The 20,553-nt window shown below is 41.0% G+C and overlaps 1 long non-coding RNA gene across 1 annotated transcript in view; it reads right to left on the bottom strand.

Moving 5' to 3' along the window:
* Positions 1-20,201, bottom strand: part of LOC145430930 (uncharacterized) — a 128,637-nt gene extending 108,436 nt beyond the window's left edge. The window contains exons 1-2 of the long non-coding RNA XR_013911266.1: positions 20,024-20,201; positions 16,160-16,258 (exon numbers count right to left, since the gene is read on the bottom strand). This is a non-coding gene — a long non-coding RNA (uncharacterized LOC145430930). The remainder of the gene's footprint in view (positions 1-16,159; positions 16,259-20,023) is intronic.
* Between the last annotated feature and the right edge of the window lie 352 nt (positions 20,202-20,553).

The following is a 20,553-nucleotide window of genomic DNA, read 5'->3' as shown; positions in this document are numbered from 1 at the left end:
CCAGACATAAATATTTGCTCAGGTCTGAGGGAATGAGTATCTCTGTCAAAAAACGTGGAAATTGATCCCAACAGTAATATCCCTCAATTAATGTTGGGAGTTTTCTTTTTCCAGGGAGGAACAGTGTGTCAGTACATTTCTGCAGCTAAATACATGATTATACTTAAGCCTCTGCAGTTAGGTGTGCCCAATTTCCACACACTAACACAGAAGGAACACAAGGTCACACACTGAGAGAGTCAGGGAGAAACGGGCAGAAATGGAGGACAGTGTGGGATGAAGAAATGAAGACACAAGGAAGAGCACGTTTCTGTTACATTTGGGAAACTACAGACAGGGCGAAAGCTATTTTACAAGCTGCATGAAGCCTGTGTCAGTTATGCGTTCAACATGAATCGTGAACATGGTCATTTTTCTTCTAGGAAATGGACTTATGTGGCATGGCCCACGAGATGTGGGGCAAACATATTTTGTCACACACGTGTATTAAATTGAGAGATTTTCTGAAATATATAAGTATACGCGCAACTTAAACAGAATAAACACCAATATATGATTTTTATCTCAATTTAAGGAAATAAAATCAGAGGTTTCTGCTTCCTGTTTCAAAATGAAAAAGATTTTTGGCTTTTCTTTGACTATTTAAAAAAAATTCATCTGGATTTTTTGACTTTTGTTTGAACAAAGCGAAACAATTGAAGGCGTCACTTATTTCTTTGCCTAATTAATAGGTAAAGAATTAATAAAGAAATGACTATTAAATGAAGCAGTTGTAGATATAATAATACTTATAATAAAAAATCCAAGCGTTATTTATGTTTTATGGTCCATGCTTTTAAATCGTGATTCTCATCAGCTGTTTCTCACATGATTTCCTAATTATATCCTCAAAAAAATCAACTACACCACATATGTTAAGAGATTATGTTGTGTCCCATTTAACTCACATTTTCCATTCATTCTTAAGTGTAAATTTTTGCCCCAAAAAAGGCAAAAAGCACCAAAAACATAGGCGTTTTTTTGCTGTTTTTCCTCGGCTTATCAAAAGAATATAAGGGGTCCTCATAACAATTACGTAGCATTAAACAGATCCCCCACTGATCCCACATAATATTTTGTTCTGCTTTTAGACTATATTCACGTTACTTTGTGGCATTTTAATTGTTTTTTTATTCTTTCTTTTCAAATTTCATTTATATGAAATCTAAAAAAGATCAGAAAACAATACAGTTCAGATTTTTCATTTTAGACTTTGGACCGTCTTTAAATTGCAATTTCAAAAATTCACGCTGTGGCGTCACAGAGCAGGTGTGTGGCAACCTAATGCAACAAAAGCCACTGGAGTTGTCAAAAAGACTTTTTTTAATGGATGGTAGTGGGTTTGCATCTGTCACCACATACACACGTATTCATTCCAAGCTTCTCACACTGAACAAAAACACCAAACGTGTACATCAACATAAACACACATTTTGTTGATCCCACAGCTTTGGAACAGTTACGCTTGCCTATGCAAATGAGCCGACTCTCTCCCACTCCCGATCGTGGTAAAGTGATATGAACTGCTGAATATAAATGATTGGGAATGATTGATAGACCCTCCCACTGACCACCCTCCACAGACAGATAGAAATCCAGACAGATATATGCATCTCTCTTTCTCCTTTCTCGCCTTTCCCTGTGTCTCACCCACTCACTCAAACAAGTAAAAACATATATATATGCTAGTTCATCAACAAGTTATAAACTATTAATAGTGCTTCAATTCAACACTAACACCCAAGAAACACTCCCTGAGCTTAGGTCTCATGCACAGCAGGCCTCAACTGGCCCTGGAAATATCCAAATATGTGCAATCTTCCCAATAATTAGTACATTATTAGAATACAGTCCCCATCCTAATTCATGACAGAAGTGCCAGAGCGGCCAAAGATATTTTGAAGACTAGCTTCCAGAGAAGTTGAACGTCAACTCCGTAGACTACAGGACATGGCCAGTATACATGAATAAATCAACTCAATGGACCATGAGAGTTTTCAATAAGTCACTGCAGCCAGTTTAAATCCCTCAAGGTGTCAACTTTCCTCCACTTCAAGCCTTAACGTGTGACAAGTAAGTGCTGAAAAATCCATCTAACTGCTTCTGCAACATCCCGATTGACAGCACAACTCACCTCACTGTTCAGTGCATTAAATTTAACTGCATCTCCGCCGTACCTCTGCATGTACTTACTGGGCTCTGTCCTGACAAAGCAGCACGCTATGAAGAAACAAGACCTGTGCTCAGGAGGGCCAAGCTCGCACAATGGCCTCTTTAAACACGCACAAGAATGAGAGCGAGTTTACAATGAGAAACTAACAAAAGCACACAGCTAAGACTGGAAATATATAATACTGTGTACAATGTAGAATGACGAGAAAAATAATAAGAAGCCTATGCGGTATAACGGCATGCCGGCGCAGACAAACACCAAATATCTACAAAAGAATGTATTTACCCGACTGTTTCCATCCGTTCCCTTTCCCCAATGCCCGACTGGCCAGGTGTGTGTATGTCAGTGTGTGAGCTACTGTTGGAGGGTCTGTGTGTGATTTCTTTCAGACAGGAGACTGGAAATGGGGTAGAAGCCATTACGCTGGGAGAATCACCCAGAGCACCCCGAAATGAGGGGCAGGGGCCTGTCAACACGCATGGTTATGTGTGTGCTTGTGTGTGTGTGTGCTGGCAGGGTCCAGCCGGTGACCTTCTTCAAATGAGCCCCCCATGATTTATTTACTGTGCCCTTATCCAACCTCTCCCAGCACACATGGACACATGATTTCTAGTATTTCAGTGATAAGGTAGAATCTGCAAATGTGGCTCTTTTTTTTTCCTCGTTCAGGACAGGACAGGCAGGAGAAAATGGTGTTTGGTGCGAAGAGAACAGATCGGTCACCCCATCTCACACCGCAGTAGCATCTTATTTTCCTCTCCATTTCTCCGCTCTCCCTGTCCTCTTCTCATTTTAGCTCCTTCTCTAGAGCCAGCGTCTGCCTCTCACCCTTATTCTCCCATCCTCGCCCTCCCTGCGCCTTCCCCTCTCACATTTTGCACCGCCAAGACTAGCAAGTCTAGATGCCATCTCGTGCTTTCGCTCTCTCTGTTTCGCTCTTTCCTTCTTTTTTTTTTCTCTCTTTCTCCTCCATTCATCCGTTTTCCCGTCGCCCTCGCTTTCTCCCTCTCTTGGTCTTTCTCACTCTCCCCCGCTCCCTGCGAGGGGGGTGGGGTTTCACTGTCGTGGAGCGAGATGAATTTCTGATTGCTGTCGGGCAGCGCGGAGCACTCTTATTGGTCAGAGTAAGCCAGGGAGGAGAGGCAAAGGCACGGAAAGGAAGAAAAGGAAAAAAAAAAACTGAAAAAGGATCATTTTTTTTCATTGGGTGCATATGACCATAATTGCACCCCTTCCTTTTCCTCCCCCTCTCTTCCCCTCTCTCAGCAGAAGCAGCAACACGCTATAATTTGAACCACCGGAGCCAATTATGCAGATTAGCTTGCCCCAGGTTGACCAATGACCTCCCACGCCAACCCCCCACCCGTTTACATTTGTTTACAATATGCAAATTACCGCTGGGTTCCAAAACGTGCTGGAGGGTGTCAAAACACCTTTTGCGGCATTACAGTGTTAGTCTAAACTGCCCCCCCCCCTCTCCACAAGCCCCCGCAATGCTCCCACATGTGAGTGAACATGTGCAAATGAAAGAGAAACAACTTAGCATGAGATTTTGTTTGATGAAGTGTTTGATGAAGTGTTTTGGAGGTTTTTGTGCGACAAAAACTTATTAATACTGCAGCGTTTTGCCCTTAACTTCTGACATGGAGTTAATGCTCTATAAAGTAATTTTTTTTCACTCTTTCTTCCCAGCATTTGTCCTTTTCTCCATCACTCTAGATTAACTCACCCGTCTTTCCCAAATCATCTAACCATCCCTCGGTACCCCTCCTTTTCCCTCTGTTCTTTCTCCCAGCCTTCTCTTTCCAAGTCATTCCACCTATGTCTTCCTCTCTCGATTCACACTCCTGCTTCCCACCACCCCCTGCCTCCCCCACTGCTACAGAGATGGAAGCTAGTCTGTCTAATTAGCTGTATGGTTTACCTTGGCTCAGTGGGGCCTGGCTTCCTTAGCTGGGTTTAAACAGGGAGATGGACGGGCTGGAACGCTGAAACCCTAGACTGTAATTAGAGACAGGCTCACTGAGGGCACACCACTGCTGACACAGAGCCTCTGTTCCACTGTGCACACACACACACACACACACACACACACACACACACACACACACACACACAGACGCTGTGGCAAACATAAAATGCATGAAAACAAAAGGTGTGGGCATTAAGTGCACCCAGCCATCCAAGCACGGTCACTGGCATGAAAACACACATACATGCAGAGTTGGCATTCGCTCCTGCCAACAAACACATGAGTCTCTAACACTGCTGTAGTCCGAAATATACACGAGTGCTCTCAATTTGGTTTTAGCCCGGCTTATTCCAACTCATATTTCTGTGGTTTATTTTACTGTATTGCAGCAAGATGTCCCCAAAACACAGTACCAATTATGTCTTTTCCCCTCACCTCATCTATTCTAGCCTCCTCACCGCCACTCGTTGCTGTTTTTAAAACACTGTCTCTCGCTATACCCCCCCCCCCGTCTCGTCCCATGATTTATTACTTCTTTCTTTCTGATTTGAATTCTCCCTCTCTCCGTTACAATTTTATGCTTTGTGGTGGGGCCCGTTTCTATTTTCTCCACTTGGACAGATTAAAAAGACACGCCAAAGACAACACACACAGCCAGTGCCACACACACACGTGCACGCAAACACACACACACACAGACATGAGCGCACGAGCACGTCCGCAGCTGGTCTGATTGCGCTGGAAGTGTTGTGTTTATTCCCCTCAAAGTTAACTTCATCAAAACAAGGAACAAAAGAGACAGAGCCAATCAATGAAATTCATTAATGAAAACTGAAATGCATTTTATTCTTTTCTAATTACACGCATTGTAGCTCATAATTGAGCGGGGTGTATCAGACTGGAGATTACTTCACACTTGTGCATGGGTCACCCTCCGTGTGTGCATGTATATTTATTGCATTGCTGCACGGTGTGCGCGCGCGCGTGCACAGCGAGAGGAAGACAGACATACAAAGAGAAGGAGATGAAACTGAATGCTGAGAAAAAAAACTGATATCAAGTGAGGAGCACTGAGGAAGGGGGCAAAATGAGAGACAGACAGAAATATGAAGCAACGGATTGTATAAATCAATTTTTCACCAGTATTATACTGCCCTCTGTTGTTCATGCAGAGAACAGCATTTGCTGACAGTCAGTCATACCTCTGTGTGGTGAGACCTTCTTTCCCACATCTTTGCAACGAATGCCACTCACACGAGCTAAACAAGGACCACGCATCTCATCAACTTGTATAACTTTGATAAAAGTTCATAGCTTGACAATATAAATCACATTTGGTTGAGTTTATTGACTTCCCAAAGGAAAGATCTTGGCAGCGAGCTGAACAGTGAAGGCAAGACATCGCCGAGGAAGAATGTGTGAAGCCAAAGCAAATTTGGTTTGATTTGATTTTTTCCTCTATGTTTCGATCCTTTTTATCTGTCTCAAAATGTGCTGTTTTGTCAGGAAGTCGTGTCACCGCCACATCCCCCCTTTTATATTTCATTGCTAAATGCTGATTGCTGTTCCTGAGATTAAAGTGGACCGTTACAAAGAGAACATGTACTCGCAGGTGTCATAGTATTTTAATGTGTTATGACAACAGCGAGACACTGTCAGGAACACTGTGTATACTAAAAGTACAGACACCTGGTATTCTTTTAGGCATTGTTCACCTCCAATCAAACAAAAATGATTAAAGAAAGGTGGATACTGTGCAAGTGTGTGTGTGTGTGTGTGTGTGTGTGTGTGTGTGTGTGTGTGTGTGTGTGTGTGTGTGTATGGTTTGTCATCTGGCCCTAACTGCCCTACAATAACAAATGTTCCAGCCTTCTGATTGGGCAATTAAAGGCAGCAGGGGCGCTGTGTTGACGGGTGAAAGTGTGACATCCATCATCTGAAACAATCAGCGCCTACCAAGCAGCATGTGCTAGTGTGTGTATGTTTGTAAGCTATAGGCTCCTCAAACTACATCAAGCCCCCTGTGTCTCTATAATAACTCCATGAAATCAAACACACACCTCCTTAATCCCAGGTGATGCACAGTAGCCAGTGGCATAAAAAAGAAGACCAAAAAAAAAAAAAAAATCAATAATGACCATGTGACCAAACCAGGAAATGCTTGAACAAAGGCCCAGGTAGGGAAACACTATAACAGCGTCTGCTAAAAAGCAAATTCAGCATAGCAAGGATATCTTTCCTTTCATTATGTAGTTTGCTTACCCTAATGCCAGCAAGAAAGATCACATGAAGGCGGTTTAAATTAACACAGGGTTTAACAATCTAGCTACAAGCGTGTTCATATGAAAGGGGAAGCGTTAGCATCATCACAAACCATCACATGGATCAGCCTACTGGCAGCAACTGATTTTACAAAGAAGAAAACAATATAATACCAGATTGGAAGCCCTTCTTTAAGACTGGAAAAGACCTACTATGTTAATAAAATTTTGCCTATTTCAAGGCAGGAAAGGTCTGCAAAAATGCTGAAGGTGTAAATTAACAACAATTTAAGAGAGATGAAGAACACCTTACAGTCTCTAAATGTACAAACAGATGGGAATAACATGCTATCAAATGAGCATAGTGCACAAATGTAAAGTTGGATTGGACTCAGCTTGTAGCCAACCCTTGTAGTAATGGTTTTCTATAAAAAGCCCGGCCTTCACCCTGTATAATCAAGAATGCACTCTAGTTTGAGGTGAGCTGCCATCATGTCTGACACCGGGCACCAAGAGGAACATCTGGGAAGAAAGGCTATGGTTGGGTATCTTTAGCTGAAATTTGCTCATTGATGAGGTTTAAAGGTAGTCTGATTTTTAAAGAGTAACACAAACAGTGTTTTATTGTCCTTTTTTATTTCAGATTTTCAAGTCTGTTTTTGATCTGATCATCCCCATCCTTATTAAAATGCCTGAATTTTTTTGGTTAGAAATGTTCTTTGTTGTACATGTAACCCAACCCAGCAGTGATGTCACAGAGCCTGGAGGCCACTTGTATATCACTGCAAGATAAGAATTTCACCAGCTGTAGGTTTTTTGGGGGGGGGATGTTTAATTAATAACTTATATTAAAGAAATTACAGATTCAGCTGGACTAAACTAAACATGGGTGATTGAAATAAAAATAATAACAAGTTTTGCTATGGCAGATATTTGTATCATTTTTAATTTCTTTTGTTTTGTAATCTCCATAATTATGACATATTTACTCCTTTTTCTCAGGCTGAGGTTACAGTTACAGTATAATTTGTAAGCTTGTTGCTTGACCTCCCCTTTTGCTTTTCTCCTGTCGAGTTTTATACAACTCTATAAAACTAGTTCAACCAGAAACACTGATGTCACAGTCTGGAGAAAAAAAATAATGCCAACATGTTAAACATGTTTTTTGTTATAGTACCTTCTAAAGGTTGAGGGATTTGTAAAAATAAAGTCACATACCATTAGGTCCATTTGATTACTGCTGAAAGCTGATGTGTGCCTGAACAGTGGGTGTGGGGGGAAGTTCTTCCAGAAAAATAAAAATAAGTCACACAAGCTAATATTACTAATTTGACAAGTTTTATGTGTCTCTTTGGTATGCAAAAGAAGTACTATATTTAAAAACGCTGGTGTTTCAGCGCATATCCAAGAAGGACTTATACTTCCTGCAATGTAGAAATGAAGCTCAGTATCAAAGCAGAGCCTTAGTCTTAGCTGTTGATTGTCTAAGAGCATAATTAATGCAGCAACTAATCCAACATGCCATCTAGCCAACCCAGAAATGTCCAATCACATTTACCGTTTCAGCTCGGGTTTGAAGCTGCTCAAGAGTCCACAGCCACGGAGCTTTCAGACCACTGAGTGAGGCACTAATCATGACACTATTAACTGAGAAAACATTGGGAATTAGTCAGATGAGGAAAAGTTGCTTTTCCACTGAGGTTTTGTTTAGTTAATTCCCTGTTGACAGCCAAGTGTGCCACTTGCCTTGAGAAAACTTACTTGAGAGGGAAAGATTACTTTTTATCCCTAATTAATGCAGCTTATTTGCATAGCCAAGTCATAATATATGCTAATGTGCATTTACAGTGGCGAGTGCTGCATAGACAGTTAATGTGGCCTAAATACGTCATTAAAATTATTATGGTGCATCTACTACGTATATTTCTATTTCTGCACATGGGTTTCTCGGTCCCATACATTGACATATATACTTACAGCAATTAGAAACGTAAAACATGACTGAAATAATTTATGTTTTGGGGATGTGGTGGATGTGGTTGCGGAGAATGTAAATGCGGCTGACTGCCTGGGTGTGTGTTTGTGTGCGTGGTATTCAAGCCAATGATTTGCATTCGTGTGTGTGTGTGTGTGTGTGTGTGTGTGTGTGTGTGTGTGTGTGTGTGTGTGTGTGTGTGTGTGTGTGTGTGTGTGTGTGTGTGTGTGTGTGTATCTTAGCTGGACATCCTGCAAAAACAATCAAGAACTGAATGAAAAAAAATTTAAATGACACCCGGGCATCAGCGAAAGAACAACATCTGTGCGTTTATTTCTGCATGAACTGCCAAAGACAAGGAAGGAATATTTGTTCCAATCAAATGCAACATATGAGTCATGAGCAGGATGACACATCTCACATCAGCAGTTATCCGCACTACCATGTGGTCTTAGGACAGATCAAAATCCCTAGCAGCTATCTACAGTAAAAGTTAATAATGTATTAACTGGACTTAATTTATTAATGATAAATAATTTAGCATAATATTAACTGTTAAAGGTGATGAAATACTAAACTTTAAATAAATGCTACTGGAAACTATCTATACATCAATACAAATGCAATCAACCCAAAGATAACACCAACGCTAACAGCAGCTACAGCTAGCAAGCAACCATGTCCCGTTCCAGACAATTCTGGCGAATAAGCGGTATGAATGTTGTCACATGGTTTGTAATAATGCATTTTTGGTTTGCTTGGAGTTCACTTGGAGTCTTCTCTGTGTGAAAAGAAACCAAAGCATGAGTATAAGCTACAGGTTGATAAACTCATTAGCTGATTTGGAGCAGAGTAAACGAACTGTAGGTGTAAAACGCCCTTAGGGAAAATGACACCAGTTGTTCAGTTTTTGTGGTTCAGTTGAGCCTCTAATTGCGCATTAAAATAAACATAGCCTCATTAGTGTCCACAGCAAGCTGTTATATGTAGGCTATCACTGTGGAACGGCTTGTCACAACTGAAAATGAGAGGACAATTGAGGAGTCCAGGAACACTGAGTGTAATTCTACTACTTGGATTCCCAAGTTTAAGCCTATCACAAAGTTCATGCATGACTGTCCTAAGAATTATGTAAACTGTGCAACCAAACTTGTGGAAAAGACTGAAAATTCATAAAAACAGACATAAAAGAAAAAGATGGAACACAGAATTGCGAGTTGTTGATACCAAATTACTCGCCCTATTCATTCGTGTGTCTCGAATCTGACTGAAATGAAGCGGATGCAAGGACTATGATCTCTCCCTTTTCTCTGGTCATTTGCAAGCTTCACTTATCTTCCCCTGAGTGATTTCATTTGGCTTTGAGTGGCTTTGAGAGGAGAATAGCACCAGATGAGGCCGACTTAAAAACCAGGTTTCTCAAAATTTCCTTTCCCTCTTATGGATATTAAGTGCCGTGATCTCAAACAAGCGAGGCTCTCCCAAGTCACTGCAAATGGTGAAAAGCCGGAGCTTATATTTCTGTTTTACGCAAAGAAAGAAGAAAAGAAAGCGCTAGAGACAGGGAGAGCAGGAGATCCAGTATAAAAAACAATAAGCTCTTTCCTTTCAATCTGAGCTTTTCTGGTAATTAGGTTTGCCTAAAAGATGGGGAAACTGAATGGAAGATGATGGAGAGAGGAAAAGAACAGGCCTTTATTTTTAAGGGAGGGCGGTACAGCAGCTCAAGAATAACAGCCCGCCGTTTTCTCCTTAAGTGCTCTCTTGTTTGATTACCCCCTCCTCCACTTCTCTTCCTGGCTACAAGCAGGGTGTGCATTCCTGTAGCTTTTTGGTTTCGACAGAGGGTCTGAGCCACGGGGGGCAACGTGCATGCATCTGCGTACCTACAACCCAGAGTATATGCACACACTCATGCCTGTGCATGCTTACCCAAAAACGTGACCGTACGTCCATAAAGTTTTCTGTTTTCACCCATGCGGCCAAGTTACAGACTATATTCCATCTTCAAAACACACAGTGGCACCATCAAATGAGTCACCCCTTTCATCTGCTTCTACTGCTCTCAGTTACTGCAGCTTCCGCCTTGCCTAATGGATTTTCAAATGCAGGTACACGATTTCTTTCAAGACTTGACAGGCATTTTCCTTTGTGTTTAGAGATGAGGATCAGGCCCTGAGTGGTTCGCTGTGACGGTGTTGTTGAAAGATTCCGCATACAGAGTAGAAGCATTTTCCCTGAACTTGTTTGAAAAGGCCAAATGTGAGACTTGTACATGTATTTTTCAACATGTGGCCAAACAAAATGAGCTAAAAGCAACTGAAATACTATCATTCTGCTGTGTTCGGGGCTTTGTATTTGTTCGTTCTGGGGTGCGTTCTCACATTGAGCGTATACTACTTTGTGAGTCAGAATGGGTTACTGCAATGGACTGTTTTAGATCTCAGGACAGAGCTGAGAGCCCATCCCAAAAATTCGGCATAAAAAAAAAAAAAAAATGAAAATGCACAAAACATATTAAGAAACCCCAACAAAGGCCTCTCTATAAAAATTGAAAATCGGCTAGTGCAGCTTATTTTTCTGCTTTTAAACAGGACCGCTGCCATTTTTGAAAATAAATAGAGCTGCAGCTCATTAATTAGATCCAAAAAGTAACGACTGTTTAGAATTTTCCACTTAGCTTAACTACAGTGAAAACCAGTATGTCCAATTTGTACACGCATTAGACTTAAGAGTGCAGACATGCCGCCGCCATCATTGACTGTGAATGTATAGGATGAAGCCATTATGGTCAGCATCAGATAAGCTGTGACAAGCTGACTCGAGGTGCCAAACTAGTGTTCTAACCTGGATGTAATTAACTCTGATTTCCAACTGCCCTCTCTGAGCCAGAAAGGCAATGTCTTCTAATTAACTAGAGAACACTGACAGCCTGGTGCCACCTCCATTTGGTCCCCACTTGAAACAAGTGCCATGTCCTGAGGGTTCCTGTCAGACCTAGTGCTCTGTGAACGGTGTGACATGTCCCTTCATGTCTCCATTCATCCCGCTCGCTAGCTCTCTCTTCCTCTCTCTCTCTTTCCTGACAACTATTTTCTTCTAATCATGCTCAGGAAACCAGAATGTGTTTGGCTGAAGGGGGAAACAGTCTGCGCCTATTGTACATGCGTGTGTGTGTGTGTAATGAAGTGATGGAGACAGAGGAAGAGGTAGAGTGAGAGAGAGAGGAGGAATGACCAAGTGAGCAAATGAGCGTCAGAGAAAAGGAGGGAGAGATGTTCATAAGTCATCTTTTCTGTGTCGCCATACACTGTGCTTCATTATCTGCCTGGCCTGGAGAGTGATGTCTTCCTAAACCGGCACCGGAGCCAGAGCCAGCGGCCTGCCTCCACCGCATCCACACTTACTGCAGCGTGCACCATGAAACCACACAGATGCACACATATAGGTGGAGGCAATTCGAATCCTTAGAGCTTCATAATGAACGCAAACCAAGAAAGTTGCCATACAATATACATTTGATGATACACGATGAAACAAGGACAAAAAGCAGGGGGCTGTCACCTTTGAACTGGAGCTTACAAAAAGAAAATGCCAAGCATGTAGATGTCCATGAAACATAAACACAAAACTAATGAAATAAACAATTTCAAAATTCCATTAATTATAAAAAGGGTAATATGAGTTAATCCAGGACAAAGCTCAAAGAAAGATTGTTCAAGGTTTTTATGAAGCTAGAAGGGGAAAGAGATTACAGTGAGACTGACAGTGGTGTTTTGGGGCTCGTTTAAAGGGAAGTCTGGTATTAAAACAGCATTTACATAAAGTTCAGCCGCTGAGTGAATGCCTGTAAAGCTTTCAGAGCCTTTTTAGATTCCTGATCTGCTCCAGTTTAATAAATTCAGCTTGGAGAGAACTGACTCTTACTGAAGTAAGAGTTTTTAGCTGCATGTGCTCCACTGCTACGCTTCTAAAACGTGCACATTTCATAGATTTTACAACTTATCAGCCATCACAAAACAATCAAAGTATTTCACTGACAAACTGTATATAAAGGATAGACTTCGCTATTGTTCTGTCACACTTATTTTGATGCCTAAAGCTGAGCATTTTGGCCATCGCCATCTTTGTTCTTTGAAACCTTGTGATAACTGAGGGATGGATCTGACTGAGAAACCGTGAGACTCTGCCAACTCATGCACTTGCAACCTGTGAAGTACAAGATCTAAAGCATACACTGATTTTTCTTTTTTTTGACTCAAAAGAGATCCATAATTTACAAAATAAAAATCACGTGATATCAAATAATACATTAAATGGATATTGTATTATATTAAGGTTGTTTTCCTAAAGACTTCTATACAGTCAGATTTCTTTTTGCATCCAGAAGCATCACCTACCAGCTACCTGCAACCACTAAACAGCTTTTATTGCTAAATGATATCTCTAATCAGAAAATCTCACAATAGAAAGTCAAAGCATTTAGGTACGTAGACATGGTCAAGCTGATCTGTTGCCGGTTCGAGCCCCGGCTTGGACAGTCTCGGTCGTTGTGTCCTTGGGCAAGACACTTCACCCGTTGCCTACTGGTGGTGGTCAGAGGGCCCGGTGGCGCCAGTGTCCGGCAGCCTCGCCTCTGTCAGTGCGCCCCAGGGTGGCTGTGGCTACAATGTAGCTTGCCATCACCAGTGTGTGAATGTGTGTGTGAATGGGTGGATGACTGGATATGTAAAGCGCTTTGGGGTCCTTAGGGACTAGTAAAGCGCTATATAAATACAGGCCATTTACCATTTACCATCTGCTGAAATTCACATTAAGCATTGGGAAATAAAGGCAAAAGCCAGCATAGCCCACAAAGCTGAGCAGGTCAGCCATAAGCCACAAAGCTGTCGTAGGGCCCTGGACAGCAACTGACAAGATTATCAGTGCCAGACTAGCCTGTGATCTACTGGTGTTTTCATGAACTCTCTAGGGTTTACACAAAGTAATCATTTGGCTGTCCAGACAAAAACGACTAGCTGATAGCAGAGGTAAACAAGACAGGGAACAACACTGTCCAGAGCAAACAACGGGGGTGGTGGGGGGGTGTCACCAAACTGAACAATGAAAGTTCTGATGAGTTTCAGTCTCTGCTGTAGCGTTCGGATGATAGAGTCAGAATTTGGACGCATGGATTCATTTGGTCTTGTATCAACAATTCAGGCTGCGGGTGGTGGGGTTATGTTGTGGAATTTCTTGGCACACTTCATACCCCTCTGGTAGGTTTGCATTTCCAGTAGGAATGCTGATGATGAGTTAATAGCTGAAAACAATTCATAACTGCAAGATCAGTAAAGCCCAAACTTTGCTGTTGGTTTGTTTTTTCTGTACTTTATTCCACTTTTAAGAAGTATTTTTGACCTGACGTTGGCCCATGTTTGCACAGGCTTTTTAAAAAGGATGCTTGCCATTGTTTGACCAATCAGCACTTAATATCAGGACCAATTGCCATTTCTTTGAAGGAGGAATTAAAAAACAATCTTAAAACTAAAGTCTAAGAACTTTTATACACATATAAGGGATGTACTTCCTCCAGTAGTTGTCAGAAGTTTGAATCCCCTTCAGCCTCAAAGCACCTGAGGTGCAAGTGGAACGTGAGCGAAGATCCAATATGGATACAAAGTATAAAATCTGACATTGAGCAGTAGTGCAGTCTGGTATCTCCTAGCTGCTTTTCAAATAAAACAAAAATCTTTAAGCCACTTAACCACAGTTTAGATGCTTTTGAATCCAACATGCTTTTTAAAAACCCTCCCATAAACCTTGGGCAGCCTGTAATTTTCTCCACTTTTGTAACGCAGAGCAAACTGACATTGCATTTTAAATTTAGCGGAAAGACTTTTGTCCTTCTCTGACAGCTGACTCCTGAAGTCCCCTCAATTACCCTTCACTAAACCTGGATTTACAGAAAGACATTTGTCACAAAACTGCAAAAACATCTTTCCAGAGCAAAAAGTATTTAGTGCGTTATGCTAAATCTCCGTGCCACGCCACAGGATCCATCTAGTAGTTTGAGGTGCATCATAACCAGCCTAATTGGACAGGTGTTTGCAAGCCATTATGATACTAAACCGTTGTGTCAGTAGAAGAGCCCAAAAACAGCACGATACCCCCAAAGACCTGCTGAAGGATTAATGCAGTGGTTTAGATGGGAGGGAAGGCTTTTACGTGTCAGAGTTGAGAGAAATTAAGATCGGGGAGAGAGAAACACAGAAAGAAAGAGATTAAAGAAGAGCAGCACTCACAGTGTGAGGTAAGCCACAGTCATCTCTTGTCAACCACCCCTGGTGGGAGTATGTACCCCACACAGAGAAACAGAGACAGACATTAGCACTCCACTCAACCTCAAATGCCTCTTATTTATGGAAAAAACACGCAATAAACAGCAGCAAACTAACACTTGCTCCTTTCTGTAATTGTACCCCATCAAATGTGTGATGCAAAATAACTCCTTTAAAGTAATTGCACATACACTAATATATTAACTCTAAAATTATATTAGAGTTGCAGTTGTGCAGGTTTCATCTGACAGCATAAAGTTTTTAATAACAATATAAAGCCTCAGTTGAGCAATAGACACATTGCCCTGTGTTTCATTAGAGCCTACAAGTCAGGCCTAAAATAATACCAGAGTCAACCTGAAAGGGTGAAAGGTCAACTAGAAGATCAATGTTCTTCCCAAGGGTTATAAGCTTATCAGAGTACACAAATACACACTGGCAAACACACACACACACACACACACAAAAGGCTTTCTTCACCTGTTATTGGATGAGGCGCACAAGCCTGGGGTGAGGCACTCAATGAATAGATCCTTATTGATTCCAGCTAAACGGTATGTACTGCAGGGCCAATTCAACCTCTCGACAACTCACTCATGCTACATCTACCCTACGAGCAACTAACCCCTACCGTGAACACACAAACACCAGAGCTGTGATCTTTAGTGCACCGCGCGCACGTACACACGGTGCAAACTCTCTCCCCACCACTCCAAGCTCTCTCCTAAATGACCTCGTGAAGTAGGGTGAGGCTCTTCACACATCTACCAACAGTGGTGGAAACTGAGCAAAATATCCCCTCATTGATCGCTTGACAGCACCCAAAGGTCAACAAGGCAGCGTTCGCAGCAGGCTGAATGGCCCCCCATCAGATCCTGTTTGCAACCGATGAGATGGTGAGAAACTCTGTGTATTTGAATGAGATTAGCTAAAAGCTGGTGAGCAGTTTTCAAGCATTGGAGAGAGGTTTTTCCCTTTTGTTCCATTTTTTCCTGACTCGTGCCTGGTTTGTTTGTAAAAGTGTTTGTGTTTTTCGCCACAAACGAGTTCTAGTAACTGACAGATTTTCCTGTAACAGGATGATTTCGACTAAATTATAGCATAATATGTATTCACAACTAATTCGATTTATGTGCTAAGCCATGACCCTGTTTTTTTTATTATCATTCAAAATTTGTTTTATCTAGATGATATATTACCAGCTATGAAATAAACTATTTAACTAAATATATTATTGAATATTATTATTACTGTTTGAATTAAGGATATTAGAAAACCAGAGCAGCTTGATTTGCTAAAAATGAGAGCGCTAGGTCTTGGGTGCATGAACCCCAAGTTCCTGCTACTGTTTGGGTTCCTAAAACAACAGCAACACAGCATGCAAGAAAATTAATTTATTATAATTAATTTCATTCTTACCTAAATACATCTGCAATCTCGTGATGCTGCCATCACAATGACACTTGGACAACAAAGGGGAGGCAGAGCAACGCGACGTAATCTCACAGCACCCCGAATCTGCAGTCAGACAAAAAGTGTGTCACAAAATAATGCATTTCGAGATCAAAAAACGAAATGTTACTTCTATTAACACGAAGGTTGGAAGAAGGGGAAGACTAATGAGCTTCTATAATCCAAAATACAATAAATAAACATCAGAAGAGAGAAAAGAGAGCAGTGTTAGTAGTGTTACACCTACTTCAAATCAATTGACTGAAAAGGAAGATTCAAAGTACTATTTTTCCAGTTTTGAGATGTCTGTTCTCAGCATAAGACAATGTTTTCCACCAGAACACCACTAACTCATTTTGTATTGCCTCGTCTGAATGAACCTTCCCCCTGATTGTTTCAATCTTCTCACTAGTGCACATTTGACTTTCCGCTTGGCTCGAAAACAATAAAACACATGCTGGTTAAAGCAAATTTCAAGGTCAGTAAATTACCAAAATGTCAGAGTGCAGTCTACGCTGCCACCAACAAAATAGACCCCTTAAATATTCTGACGTATTGCTAAATTTCTTCCTTGTACTTCTTGATGCCTTCTGCCATGTCAAACCTGGTCTGTCTGCACGCATTTTGGAGGTGCGCTCATCCATCACTGATAACAAATGTTTAAAAAAATAATCATCTGAATCCCAGGGAGGGATTAAAGACTCTTCTATTCACACACTAACTTATTTTGTGTGTTTGCATGTAAATGAAGGCAAATATGAGCCATAACTGGTTTTTAGAGCATTATCTTATCATAAGTTTTTGCATTAATATCCTCTTAATTTCATAATAAGTAATGTTTATATCTGTACATGCCATGCACGTTGCTTTTATTCAGGTTTTGGCGTTTAAATATTTTACAACTGATTCACATTTTTTTAAGTATTTAGAATTCATGATGTTTTTAAATTCTTTGTGTGCGTGTCTATGTGTGGTTGTGTGTGCGACTATATGCTGGGATATCAGGGCATTCTGTGTTTTCATGTTATGTGTGCCACTAGGGTAATTAGGAATAGGAAGGAAAGAGTGATCAAAGTGAGCACTTTCCACCCTCCGTTTCAGTTCTGATAGGAGTGTGTGCCTGCATGCATGTGTGTCTACATATGTGTGCATGCTTGTGTGATGTACACTATGAGGCTTTGATGCTGTAAGCTCTGCCGGTTAATGTACTACGGATAAAAATACTACACCATGTAATCTGGCATTTATCCCTAGAGAGCAGAAGCCCAAAATATGACACATGTCAAGAGGAAGGAAAGGGGAGAAGAACGAGTGCAAGCAGGGGGAGAAGTGGAGGAATAAAGGAGGTAAGAGACCAAGAGCCTGTGTTTCGTCTTCTACCCTGAGATGATTTAAAGGCTGACATTTATAAGACATGCACAAACTCTTCTCAGTAATTATTTGAAATTAATTCAGGACTATGAGAGAATAGAGACAACAAAGATGTACAGATTCCTCAAATACAGATGTGCATACTTGGTGCACTATAGGACAGCACTAAGGGGTTTAAACATTTCTTTGTCTTTGGGCCAAACTAGGAACAAATTTGGGTATAATGCTTCATCCAAAACCTCAATTTACTTTAACACTTAGTTTTGGGGAACATAGCGCGCGTGCGCAATTGCACACAATAGTCTCTGCGCACAAAAAATCTGTGTTGCGCACAAAAAAATATATATATATACGAAATTTGTATATACTGAGCTAATCAACGTCGTTGACAGGCTATGACAAATTCAAATTTATGTGTTCAGGGCCCGAATAGCCTGGGGGAAGAAGTTCCTCCTCATTGCCTCTGTTTTGGCCTTAAGGGAGCGGAAGCACTTCCCAGACCTCAACAGTGAGAAGAGTCCATTGTTGGGATGGGAGAGGTCCATCATAATCTTCCTAGCTTTGGTCTTACACCGCTTGGTGTAGATGGACAGCAGGTCAGGGAGCTCTAATTGAATGATGCGTTCGGCTGAGCGCACCACTCTTTGCAGATCTCGTCTGTCCTGCTTGGTGCTGTTCCCAAACCAGGTGCAGATGTTTCCCGTCAGGACGCTCTCGATGGTGCAGGAGTAAAAGTTCTTGAGCACCCTCAGTGGCAGATGGAAGTCTAAGTCTTCTGAGAAAGAAGAGACGCTGACGGGCTTTCTTGACCAGGGTGTTGATGTGACAGCGATGTGGACACCCAGGTATCGGAAACTGTCCACTCTCTCCACTGGCGTGCCACTGATGATGAGGGGCTTGTAATTCCTTGTCTGCTTTAGTGAAGTCCACGATCAGCTCTTTGGTCTTGCTGATGTTTAGGAGGAGGTTATTCTCCTGGCAGTTCTCCAGCGTCCTTATGTGCCAACACCGGTGTTTTAGCTAGCAAAGCGGCGTGGCTGATGTGGAGTAAAGCCACGTTAATGACAACGTGAACAACCATTGGAGATGTGAGCAGGACAGATGGAACAATTGACGGAAAACGTGTGGACTTTATACCAGTTTTTAAATTGTGTTGATAGGCCGCGTAAAACCAGAGTTATGATAAAAATAATTTGTAATGTTTGGTTTTCTTCCTGGATACTATCGTTGTTTATATTTACTGCGGGAAGAAACGGTAAAAACTGCGTTTTATAAGAAAAACGATCGAAACACTCTCCGCTTTTGAGCAAAAACAAAACCAAAAAAACCCCACCCTTTCCTATTGGTCGAAAAATGTACCATGTCGACCAATCAAAACATGGCACTTAGTTGTTAAGAAACGGGAGGAAGTTTTAGGAGTGATGGCAGTGTTTTGAGATGTGAGAGATTTGAGACATTTAGCGCAAGTCTTGTGTAGTTAGTGTAGTCAATAGTTTTGTTGTGTGTGTCAGAACAATGAGGCGACTGCTGAATGTTACAGGTGTTACAGGAGTGATACATCTCCTGTTGTCAGGCCTGCAGGTATCAGGCTGTTGTTCTCCTTTATCTCATAGTGGACAGAAATAATTTTTTGGAGTGGCACAAATTATTTGTGTGGCATCAGATTTGATGCAGAACAGCTGATTGTTCTGTAAATAGTTTGAAATGTTTGTTTAAAAAAAAACGCCATGGCTGCATTTTTAGGTTAAACAGCTGCAAAAAAACTTTGTTGTTTGCAAAACTCAGTAACTTTTTTGGAGAACTATATAATTAATTGCCCAACATCGGTCATTATTTACTATATTTTGTAGACAGAGTTGCAGGACTCTCTCCCAGACCACAGACTCATAGTCATAATACAAGTCAGAGCTTTATAATAAATAAATAAATAAATAAATAAATAAAGTTGTGTTTTCAAAATTGGAGTTCAAGTTATTTTTACTTCCAATAGTGTTAACATACTACACAGGTCATGAATAAGATTTTTTTTTAAATTTTCATTGTAAGTGGGCTAAAGCAGTTAATTAAAAGTAGTCTAACATAAATGTAAATGCTGTAATTTGATTATTTTAATAAACCATGTGACTTGGATGGACTTGAGCAGTCCGCACTGACAGTGAAGAATCCACTAAACACCAGGAAACCTTTCACAGCGAGCCATGCTGCAGGGTTTTCTCACACACAAAAAAGCGGCTATTAGCCCGTTCGTTTAAGGCACAGCCCAGCTATTCTGCTAGAAATATATTCAAGACTAAACCCTCTGGAAAATTCATCATTATATTTGTACTTAATAGCAAATACAAGACACGTAAGAGTAGCTTATATATAAGTCAAAAATAGCAAGGCAACAATCTAGCTAACCATGAGTCGCATGGAGTTTACATAGAGCACAGCAAAAAGCAGGCACAGGTCCTTCCTTACCTTACATGTAATTTACTTTGGTTTTTCATTGCAGCAGGATGTTCTTTTTAGCCAATCAAGTCTAAAGGTAAAAAGTAGCTAATGACACTACCTAACATAACATCACTGGAACCTTTTATTTTCCAAAACATGTCATTCATAATGAAAGCAGCTAGCAACGTGAAGCAATGACCTCTTGAAAGCCTTTAACCTTGCAGGAAGTAAAAGAAGGGGGGCATACAAAACGCAAAAAGTTTCAAAATTAATACAAAACTAATCACAGACACTCACTTTTCCGATATTAGAATATCCTGTGATCAATAAAGTAGTCTGATTCTGATTTTGATTAAATGTCCAGGTCAATCTCCAGAGTTAAGAAGAAAGAGTGGATTGACATATTTTGGGAAAATATTATTGGCAGTTTCAAGGATTAGAAGGAGAATAAAGTCGATATCATTTCTGATAACAAGCTAAAATACAAACCATTGGATTACTATATATCTCTAAGTTAACGTATGCCCTGTTTGTGCCTGTTTGAAACTCATCAGCAT

This window comes from Astatotilapia calliptera, chromosome 9, assembly GCF_964374335.1.
Source record: "Astatotilapia calliptera chromosome 9, fAstCal68.1, whole genome shotgun sequence".
NCBI classification, from domain to species: Eukaryota; Metazoa; Chordata; class Actinopteri; order Cichliformes; family Cichlidae; genus Astatotilapia; species Astatotilapia calliptera.
The sequence above is the reverse complement of the archived record's forward strand: the minus strand, read 5'-3'. Positions and strand labels throughout refer to the sequence as shown.